This window comes from Apteryx mantelli, chromosome 3 (genome assembly GCF_036417845.1).
Source record: "Apteryx mantelli isolate bAptMan1 chromosome 3, bAptMan1.hap1, whole genome shotgun sequence".
NCBI classification, from domain to species: Eukaryota; Metazoa; Chordata; class Aves; order Apterygiformes; family Apterygidae; genus Apteryx; species Apteryx mantelli.
This window is the reverse complement of record NC_089980.1, coordinates 53,712,187-53,723,636: the sequence shown is the minus strand read 5'-3', so window position 1 is coordinate 53,723,636 and position 11,450 is coordinate 53,712,187.

Below are 11,450 nucleotides of genomic sequence, written 5' to 3'. Positions count from 1 at the left end.
GAGGGATAATACGCTAGCCTATTATAAACAATCCACTGGTCTGTTATAAATGTAAGCATTCATACCTGGGTATGCATTCGATTTCAGACTCTATAATTTTGCCCTGTTTTATGTTTTTTTATAAATGAGCTTTGTTCTTCACCACTTCCCATTAAGCCATTAAATCCTCTGCTTCATTGTTCTGCGGTTCACTGGCTGGATTTTCAGAACTCTGCTTCTCTTTGAGCACCTCAGAGAAGTTGCCAGGTTCTCAGGGGGGTTCTCCAAAACTTCTACTGAAAATGTGTCTGATCCATTTTGGAGCAGAGGATTCAGCTTTTGAAAACATGTCTCCAAACATTTGCTTGTAGCTGTTGTTTCTGATCCTAAACTGGAGTCCTTTGTTTTCATACTTAGAAAAGCAGTATAGGTGAATCACTGTCAGTGTGATAAAACAATAGTCTTTAATTATATGTGAAGTGGTTGTAAAATCAGCAATACAGAGGCACTCAAGGCTCAACATCTCCTCCAGGTGAAGAGAAAAGCTCCACCCATGTTCTTCAGAGATCAATGAAATGATGAAAGATTGGATAGCTGGAAGAGCCAGCAGCTGTGCAATAACATGCATATAAGTGCAAATCCTAACAAAGATGTAGACACAGAAAGTGCAGAGCTGACAAATGCCTTGGAAGAAGGGCAGGTTGGGTTTTATCCACTTACACCTCCTTTAACTGAGAAGTAACTGAGAGAAGTGCATCATGAGTTCATCCGGTAAACTACTAACCTAAGAATAGGTTTAGACATATGGGAAATGAGCTATTCTCAGAGCTGTTCTAGAATAGCTGGCTATTTTCAGGCTCTTGTTTTGTTTCCATTACCTATCTAGTATATTTTCATTTTCTACTTTGAGAAATCCACACTGTGTGATTCCACATAATTAGCTATACTTGGAACGAGAAGAAAGAAATTTTCACTTTCATTTCCATAGTACTTGACACTGTTCAAGAAGAGAGCAAAGGAGGAGTGAGCAGACAAACAATTTTATCAGAGTGTGTGCAACTGGCAAGACCAATGAGAGAATACTGCACACAAATCTAAGTTTTGGAAAAGATACTTGAAAATTGGGAGAGAGGCAGAAAGGAGCCAGAAAAGTTTTCCGTAGGTCAGAGAAAATGTGTTGCAGTAGGAGAGTCAAGAAGCTCAACCTGCTTGGAATGCAAAAGTCAAGATAAAGGACAAGGAAGTGACTTGACAGAGTATATATAAATGCTTTCCCAGGGATAAACAAACAGGTACCAAGCCTGTAGGCTAAATGGATAAAAGTTAAAGCTACAGTTTCAGAATTATAAACAAATCCCATTTCCTCTTAGCTTGCTCATCCCCAACCATCCCAAGCTTACCCCTCCAGTAAGAGCCTAACTCATAAACTACCAAAGAAAATGTTGAATCCTCCATCTCTGATATCCTCAATTCAGGATCAAATCTGCATTAGACAGGCAAGAGGTACTGACATCAGTCCACAGGTAACTGGATGAAGTTAGTGGCCTCTAACAGGAAGGAAGTCAAAACCAGGCAATTTCATGGTCCTCTTTGGCTTAAGAACAAAACACCCTATGAAACAAAACACCTATGACTCCCTACAGTCAGCATATTTGAATATACAGTGCTTTATTGACAATCTGAAATGCAAAAAAGAAAATCAAACACAATGGACATTGAATTCCCTGAAAATTCAGACAGTTCTACGCAACAACTATGTCTTGTGCTACAGAGATATTTATGATCACGTCTCAAAATGTAGTGCTTTGACATTCTTTCTGCAGTTCCTTCTTTTGTCATAGACTGGACCTCCAATATTTAGCAGGGTAGCAAGCCAAGAACCCAAGATTACAGCAGTCTCCAGCACATTTGTCAGCCTTCAGCTGCTTTCCTGAGCTTGGGACACTCCTGGACACAGAGAATATAGGGACCTTATTTCCACCTCTTAGGTCATTCTCTTTGACCAGCTGTAGCACCTCTATCCTGGCTTTACAGTCCTCACATTTGTGAGAGCAGGGGAAAAGAATATTTACTCCCCTTTGCAATATACTTGGAGAAGTTTAAATAAAGGATTATATCAAGTTGCTGCATATTTCTATTTCTGCTTTTAGTATCTGTCCATCCCACAAGAGAGGACAAATCTGAGTGCTAATATCTGAAGTACACTAGGCAAGAACAGATTTACTGGGGGAATTATTGCTCCCTTCCCCCAGAACAGACTCCCTGGTTGAATGCATGAACTACTGTTCATGCAAAACAGTCCCAGCTCCACACCCAGGTCACATCTACCCACAACACTAAGGAAACTTTTATTTATGTGAAGTTGCTCTGAGTGAAAACATCTGCACAGTTAATTCCACCACACTACAGCTGAAGCTTTCCAATACTGCTCTAGAAATGCAGCCACCTTCAGACTCACGAGTGCTCTGCAGAGTGCTGGTGGACTCACAGTTCAGGTTTGTAAACAACTGGACCCCAACTTATCTCATATAAAATGGGCTCTTTCAAAGAATATCTTTGAGGTGCCACTCATTCCTAAAAAGACTATTAAAACCTCTTTTTCCTTGGTATTTCAGTCACAGATTGGACATCGGAATTGTCAAAACATGTTGCAGTCACTCAGATGACTAATACCTTAAGGTATTTTTGTGGCAGAGGACTGGAATACTTCTCATATTCCCTCTTTTGTCTTTCCAATACAGGTGGATTATCCCTTTGTTTGTCATTCCCAGCTGAATCCCCAAGATGTATGCTTCATCAAGACACAATGTCCCCGGAGGTTTGGAGCTACACGGCCTATATGGTCCTCCCTAAACCAGCCACTCATCATCATCCGCTCTTCTGAGAGATCATTGATGAGGATGCAGGGCTTACAGGAACCAGGCTTTGCAAGTTTGTTGCCCTAAGGCCAGCACCGTCTGGGTTCCTCAGCTGCAAAGTGGGAAGCTGAAGTCAGAAAGCTCTCAAAACTCACAGGCTGGTGTGTCCAGGATCCTGATGTTTGCCCAGGGGCCCTTTGGGCTTCCAGTGCCCAGAAAAGGGAGCTTCTGAATTTTATCTCTACTCCAGAAAAAAAAAATCCAGGTTCTTATATACTAGTCAGAACCATTTCATCTCAGAACAGACCAAAAACAGCTGCACCAAAAAAAAAAAATTAAAAAATCACAAATCCTAGAGGACAATAAAGATGTTTATTTTTCACCCATATGAGAACCAAGTTGCAAAGATATGCCAGAATTCCTTAGGAAACTGAAATCCAGTTCCAATATTAGCCCTTACCTTTCTAAATAGTCAAAGTCTCATCTCTTCTGCCCTGATTGCAGACTGACCTCTGAAGACAGGGCATGTTAAGCCTTCCCATAGCAGAAAAGCTATCTTGATTTAAAAGTTTGCACAAGTCTTCATTTGGTATTAGTTGTATGTGAAGCCCAGAAATTAATGACCATTTCCCTTGTCAGAGCACTTGTCCCTGTCTCTAAGGTAGTTCAGCTCCTAGGCCTCCTCTCAAGACTGTCAGCTTGTGCTAAACCTACTGGCAGGTACCCTCCCTACTGCTAAGGACTCAGTTGCCTCCCCCAGTTATGGACAGGGAGCGTAAGCTACCCAGGTAGGACTATGGTTTATAGGTTTTCCAAGAATGGAACTGAACCAACTGGTATTATTTAAAACCAGTCTTTGCCTTGCTTTTGGGATCACTGGAATACAAATTCTGTTCTTGCCTGTTCTTCTGTGGTTTTGCTCTGCTACTTCTCCAACAGCTGTTTCTAAAATACCTCCCAACAGTCATTGCCTTCCTCTCCTCAGCTTTCAACTGGGCAGGGGCAAAAGTATCCTATGTTTTATGAAGGCATGTAAGGTCACACTAATCTCTTGTGTTTTCTGTGTTGCATAATGAAGTCTATGATAACTGAAAAGGCTTTGGCATGTGTTACACAATTTCTATTTATTCAGTGTTAAGAGTCCTTTCCAAGGATTTGGTACTCTTTGTGGACTTCATTGTTTGTGGTGACGGGACTATTTTTAATTTGCTCACTTCTGCATACCGAAGTACCAATTCCACAACAGCCTCTGCACTCACTCAGGTGACTAGTCCCATAGACTTTGCCTGTGTGTCAAGACAGTCGTGTAAAGGAGCATGCCAGGGCTGTACACTCTTCTGACACATTTTGGGCACAATGCTGATCTACCTTTGATATAAATCTACAGTGAAACACTTGAAATTAATAGACTTTTCTTGCTGTGTAAAGACAATAGAAAAAATAATTTGAATAATAAATAGCATAGCATTAACTAATGCTATTTAGCTAAAAAAAACTGTGTAACACAGTGATCAATATTTTTATTAGTGCCAAACAGTAGCTTTAAATATAAACATTCCCCCTTTACAGCGATCAACAGTTTCAGAGCTTTTTGATTATTATTTTGTATCCTCACTGTTTTAATTATAATGTACTTTGCACTTCTCTAGCAGTTTTCATTTGAAATCTTAAATGACTTTGCAAGCATGAATTCATTAAACCTTACAACACCCCTCTGAGGAAGCTGTTTAATTAATATACCCAAGTTATGGATGGGCAAATTCAGGTACACAGATATTAAGTAATTTGCCCAAAGTCACAAGGTAAATCATCAAAAAGAACTGGAAGAGAATTTAAGGGCCACATGCTGCTGGATCACACAGATATGAATGTGGAGAAACACCGATAAGGTTCAGGAAGAGCTTGCAGGCTCCCACAAACAGCAACCAGGCCGGGGTGCACCCCCACACTGTCTACCAGACCACACACCCCTTTTTCAGAGCTAATTGTTTCAACCAAACTGGGCTTGCAGGTGTGCTAGTGTGGCATCATGGAGGTAGTGGCTTAGATCAAAGAAGAATACAGCCTTTGGTTTTGTCTGTGTAGGAGCTTGGCTTATTTCTGCAGTTCACCTGGGTACCTGGGTCAAGCACTGGGGTGGCAGAGACTGGGTAGATGCAGCAGCACCAGCCATAGTGAGAACCTCTGTCCCCACCTCTGACCAGCCCCCAAAATGGACAACTGCCTCATACCCTAGATCAGAGCACCCTCATATCCCCTGAACGTCCCAGAGGTTATTTCCATCTCCTCTCGTGTGAAAGTCTTGTTGTGTAAAGGAGTAAAGGGGACAGGGATGCAAAGCAGTTCAGCAGTGACAGAGGATGCTTCTATCCCCCCCGTGAAAACACCACCAGTATAAGGTCTTCTCATACAGTGGCAGGTTTTTAGGGGTCTTTCCTTTTGCTCAGGGCTCTTTTCTTTTAAGGAATTGAAATCCCTAAATCAGGCAGCAATGAAGAGGGGGCCGGGTCGCTGCAGCATCATACATGCTGCACATGCAGGGCCACGATGTTGCATGTGACTGACATCTTCTGCACTCGCAGCTCTGGTAGGAGTCAGGGTGTCCTAATGGTGCTGAATATCTCTCTAGACTGGATCAACACTGTCAACTAACTACTTCAGAAATAATTGCAGCCATGTTAACAAGGCATCAAGCACTTTCAGGGCTGCACTCATTCTCTTCCCTTTTTTGAATGCTATTCTGAATTGAAACCATCTATTTCCCCCAGTCCAACCCCCCCTTTTTTGGCTCCTTATTTTCCTCTTAAATGTTACAGAAATTGCTTTCCTGGGACATGAAAACTAATGTATGCAAATTGTTACACAGCATTACCACTGCTGTGGTGCCACTATATTGCTGAGATAGTTAATTACCAGGATAATGCAGTTTGTCTGCTCTCTATCCCCTTGTGCTGCTTCTAAAAGGAAACAAAGGAAACGACATCAGAGAGACAAAGAGAGAGAGAACTCGGTCACCTGTTAATAACTGCCATAAAGGAAATAAAGGATTAAAGATCATTCGCAGCACACATGGCACACGGCTTTGTACGGCACAGATGCTGAAGAAGATCTTGGAGCTGGGTCTGCACCTGGCCACATTATTCATCAAGAGATAAACCTTGAGGCCCTTTCCTAATTTACACTGAATTACTTTTATGCCGAAAGGAATTTCACAGAAGTGAGACCTGAGAGAAACCAAGGCCACCAGCAAGAGCACTGAGCCTGCATTCACGTAACACCTCTAGTCTTGGTTCTGCCACTTACATGTGGCTGTCACAATAGCAGGTGACTTAAATTGCCATTGCCTTCCTGGTCTGTGAAAGGAGAGATAACGTTGTCTCCCAGAAAGTATTTTGGGACCTACCTTAGAGCTGAAATTCTACTTCCCTGGTGTCTCCCAACAGGGCAATATGTTCTCAATAAATGTAAGAAGTCAGTTTCTCACAGGAGGTAAGTAACGTTGTCATCACCAGGCTTTTCATGCTCATTGCAATCAATGGTGACTTTTCTGAAAGCTGATGACAGAGAGTGGTTCCTGAATAAAAATGACATGATTTGGTCTTAGGAAGCATAAAGAGACTTAAAAAAATAAAAATCAAGAAGTCCTATGGATTCTAATAATTACATCCTTTTTACAGCTGTTCCGTGGGATTTAATAGCAATTTTAATAGGATGGTTTAAACTGCCATATTGAATATACGATTGTTTATTGCATTTACAGAGCTATTTATTTATTTTTAAAACCATTTCTATTGATCTCATTTAATCTCTTTATAATCGCGTTTGTTCTGTTCCTCCCAAGTTCCAAAAGATGTTTCCATAGAGGAGGGCTGTCCCAGTAGATGACACCCATTAAAAGGGTCGGTTGTTTTGAAAGAAGGAAAAAGAGACAGTGAGAAAATCCAGCACTCACTGAGCGGGTAGGCAATAGCACCCCACCTCCCGCTATCTCCAGCCAATAGCACTACGTGGCGATGAGGTAATGCGTGATTCGATACTCTATGGCAGTGCTTCCCTGGTTTATTAGTCTCCTTAAACCCGACAGAACCAGGAGGCTTCTCTCTCTGCAGTGCGAGTACGAATGAGCATCTGAATTCAGATCTTCACTGTCACAGGGGAAGTGTGTGTGGGGGGGGGGGGGGGGGAGCGTGCCAGCGCTCAAGCTTTTCTTCCCTCATTTGTAACACATAAGCAAGGCTGAAGGGTTTTACTCACAGCAGTTAAAGGAAATCTGAACAGGTGTTTTGGTTCATGCTGCAAAAAATCCCCAGGATGGACTGGTTCTGAAGGCTTCTAAGTAAATTTACCTGCCCTTTGTGTATCACTCACATGCCAGCTTACTCTCCTTTTTTCATCTTAACACACTCAAGAAAAGAAAAAAAAAATATGTGACTCGGTACTTAAAATATATCAGTGGGGAAAAAGACCATACAAACGACACTGTTTTCCTCAGCTGGTGTATTCTGCCTGCATTTCAATCATGCCTGTGTACTTTCTTTGACAGGAAGAACAGCTTCTCCTGTTGGGGCCACCACTGCTACGGCAGGCAGGCAGTGTATGGGCCTGACTCCCCTAACAACAGAGCATTTTCAAGTAAACCTTGAAAGCAGATTCTGTATTATGGACAATGCTTTTGGAGGGAGAAAATAATTCCTGTCTTAACTCCCAGGCCCCAGGCTACCTCTGCAAAGTTTTAACATTCTTACTAACTGAATGCATTTGGTGAGAAGTGACATTAAGAAAAAGGAGTGGTTGCACACAACAAGTCTGACCCCGATGTCCTGTCTGCACCCAGAGCAAGAGCCAGCCTGGTAGCATTTTTCAGTCACTCTTCTGACTGCAAGAGCAATTTAAAATGGATTAACTGCCCTCTATACTTGTGCATCACCAGCCAGATAATTGTCCTCGGCTGGCCGAACATTTTTAAGTGCTTATTTTTCTGCTAAAAAAAGTATTTCTCCCTTCAATCAAGCACAATTACCCCAACCATCTTTTTTAATCGTTGTCTTTCCAGAAGATATATTCCTTAGGGGCTTTTTGCCAATATCAGTGGATGTTTTATTAAGGGCTTGTATTGAGCTGCTGGAGCTGGTGGCCATCTTTTATCTCCAGCAAGCCAGTGTTAAAACCTTATGGACGTGGATATTCAGATTGCTTGTGGGCATGGGGGAAATGGGACAGAAATGGAAACCTAGAAACACACATGTGAATAGCAGTTGTGCCTCTTGAATTAAAGCCAAAACTCCACAGATGCCCAGCTGGGAGAGTCCATATGGAGCCTCTGGGGCTGGGAGCCATGGAGATGTTACTTATTTTTGAGATGTCTTCCAATTTTAATTGCTGAAGTAGTCCCTTTTCTTTATCTCAACAGGAGTTACAGTGGGAGACCAGAGATACACAGCTTGGCTGTTATTCTAGTATAAATCCACCCTGACAAGGGCAGTGGGAAATCAAAATCCGCTGCCACCTTACACAGCTCTCGGCTCCAGTCCAATCAGGAAGAAACAAAAGGAGAAATAGGAGTGTGTTTCATATTTGCAGCGCATCTGCTTCAGTGCACCCAGATACACAGATAAAAGTTCAGTGAGAAGAATGAACTGAACAGGAACTTAAAGAAATTCCCCCCTAAGGGTACAGTCCGGTGACTCTCTGCTTAAAGGGAAGAGATGTGCTGGCTTTGTATAGCATGTTATAGAAGAAGGAGAAGACTCAAATGCAAGAGACAAAAAGCTTTTATACAGCAAAAAAGACAAAAATGCTTCTTGCTCAATTAAACTCAAAAAATGATTTAAAGTCTGTCTTCACATGTATTTTAAATAAATTTTGCATTATAGTAGGTATTATAATTTCTGTCTCCTCTCTATTCGGTAACTGGCTTGGTTAAGTATGTCCTTGTTCATAGAGGGGGATTTCTTTTGCCTCTTCCTTTTTTGCCCTCTCAGAAAAAAAGGGTATTTTGGACAGATTTCTGCACTCGCTTTCTCTGCAGTAGTCTTGCAACATAAGTGTAGCATTATTCTTGGCAATGACAGCAACACTGTCCCTAGTTCCTCTTCACCAGGCAATGCAGCACGGATACACAGAGCTGTGATGGGGATGCTCTTCAAGGTGTTTGTCTGATGTCCAAATAGCATCATTGTACATTGGTGAAAATATTTATCAATTTACTCCATGTTGCCCTGTTATATAAAAGGTCTCTGCCTTTGCACAAATGCTGCCTCTGTGGGATACAGGGGCTGCCATTTGCTACCTGAGGGCTGTTCTAGCCTGTCTGAGTTGCAGGGGGCCAAAAGAAGCCTCCTGTTAGATAACAACAATTGGAGAATACAGTCAAACAGCCACATCTATCTTCCCTCATGTTAAGTTCCCACCTTACCTGATCCTTATTCCTAAACCCAGAGGAGGGATTAGTTTCTCCATGCTGCAGAAACAGTGGAACAGAATGAGTGTGCGGCGCAAAGCTGGACCACCTGAAATTTTCCTTGCTTCCAGCTGCCTCAGAAAGAATGAACCTAGCCTCCAGAATTCAGAACAGGATCCTGATTTTGATGCAGTAGTTAACGGTTTTGAATGCAAGGATTTTGTTCTTGTTGGAACTAGGCGCAATAATCTGATCAGCTCAGAACTTGACCACCATGCAACCTGCAGGGATTACAGCTGCCACACTTGATTTGGGCCCATGTTCAGGTTAAACTGTGTATGTTCAAGAGTGCTTCCTCCTACAGGGGAATATTGTGAATAAGAGCAGAGGAAGAGTCTGATCCCTGGAACATTTACAGATATTCAAAATTTTCTCGTTGAAGAAACTGTAAAAACTGTCCCTGTTGTGGGAGGAGGAGAGGAAACAAGACCCTCTAGCAAAAACAGAGTCACTAGACTGTCAGTCATGACCAAGAGAGGAACATCTCGAGGACAAACAGCCATATTGTTTGGCAAAGCAGTGAGACAAAGAGGACTACATTAATGAGGCAGAGCGAGTCAAAAGGTATGCAAGCTATCAGGAGGAAATAAGGTTCAGGGGAAGAAAGATGATATGCAGACATCTAGTTCGTATGACCAAGAAAAGACATATGGAGGGAGAAAAGGACTCTGTAAAAGAAGGTGGGAGGTAAATGCAGAGGGAATGGAAGCAGTGAAGTCAGTTTTCTTAGCCAAAGGCAAAGTACATGCCTGATGATTTGGAGCACTTCTCTCTGAGGATGACCCACTTGAAAGACCTCTCAGTGAAACCTGCTTTCCAGAAACCCATGAGTTCTCAGCCTCTCAGGGTCAGGGGCCCTTAAGAAAGGCAAGCAACAGCACTAGCGATTTTGGCCTACCCATGTAAAAGGAGCTAAATTGCCTCACTACTGCTTGGACTGCCTTGTCCCAGAAGAGCTGCCTACAGCTGCTCCAAAGCAGAAGGAAACTGGGAAATTTTTATATAGGGGAGAGCATCATCATGCCTGAAGGAACACAGAACTTAGGGCAGCGCAGCAGACACATGTGTGCTCCTAGAAACAGGACTTTCCCCAGGGTTAAAGAGCTGGGTGCAGGCTGGGGATGGCATGGGAAGGAAGCAGATAGGAACCATGGACATTTATAAACAGTGGAATGGCATGAGGCCATTGGCAGGGAGAGTAAGGATATCTCAGTGAGAAGGTGGAACAAAAAGTCCAAATCCTAGACACCAGGTCCTTGGTGTGTGAGTGTAAGCAGGCTGCCATGCCTCCCTCCCTCCATCATCCTGTGACAAACATCACCCCACATGACACAACCCCATGTGTCTGTCATGCAGTGGGGGAACAGCCATACCTTGTCTCAGCTTCCCATCAACACTAGTTCACCTAATGGTCTTCTAGTGTTTCATAAGCCGTAAGTAAGCTACAGGAAAATCAAAGCATCTTAGCTCTATGTTTACAGTGTAGTTTCCTCCTGTCCTTATCTTATATAACTTTTTTAGCCATTTGTGAGAATATTTTAGCTTTCTCTGTTCCTATCCCTTTCAGCTTCCAAGTGCTGATTTAAATGCAACTCTTCAGATTCTGTTCATTAAATGCTAAACTGTGTGTGTGTATTTCCCTTGGCAAAACAATCTATCTGCTGAGATCCTTTGCTCTGCAGAGGTGACTCTTGCATACTTGAAAGACAGGGAGATAAAGCTAAGAGAAAAAGCTAACAGGCAACAAGGGGAGACTCAATGACCACAGAAACTGGACATCTGTGATGAGATATAAATTGAAAATGAGAGATAGCACTGACATTCTGTTCTTCTACACACAGAGGTGATATCATTCACCTTGTCTAATGAGCAGTGTGCCACAAAACTGGCAAAGAGTGGGATCCAGCAGCACTGAATAATCTTCTAGTGCAAGCTGAACTAACAGGTGAGCTTCATCTGGTGATGAGCAAACATGCTCAGCAAACACAGCAGAAGGATCCCATGATTGTTACATGAGGGGGAAAACAAACTGAATTGCATTTATTGAAAGGGACACAGACAAGAGGTCCTTCTAAATTCTTAGAATTTTCACCTCTGCTCACAATTTTTATGAGTCACCTGGTGGAAGATTGAAACTGAAACCTGGTTCCCTA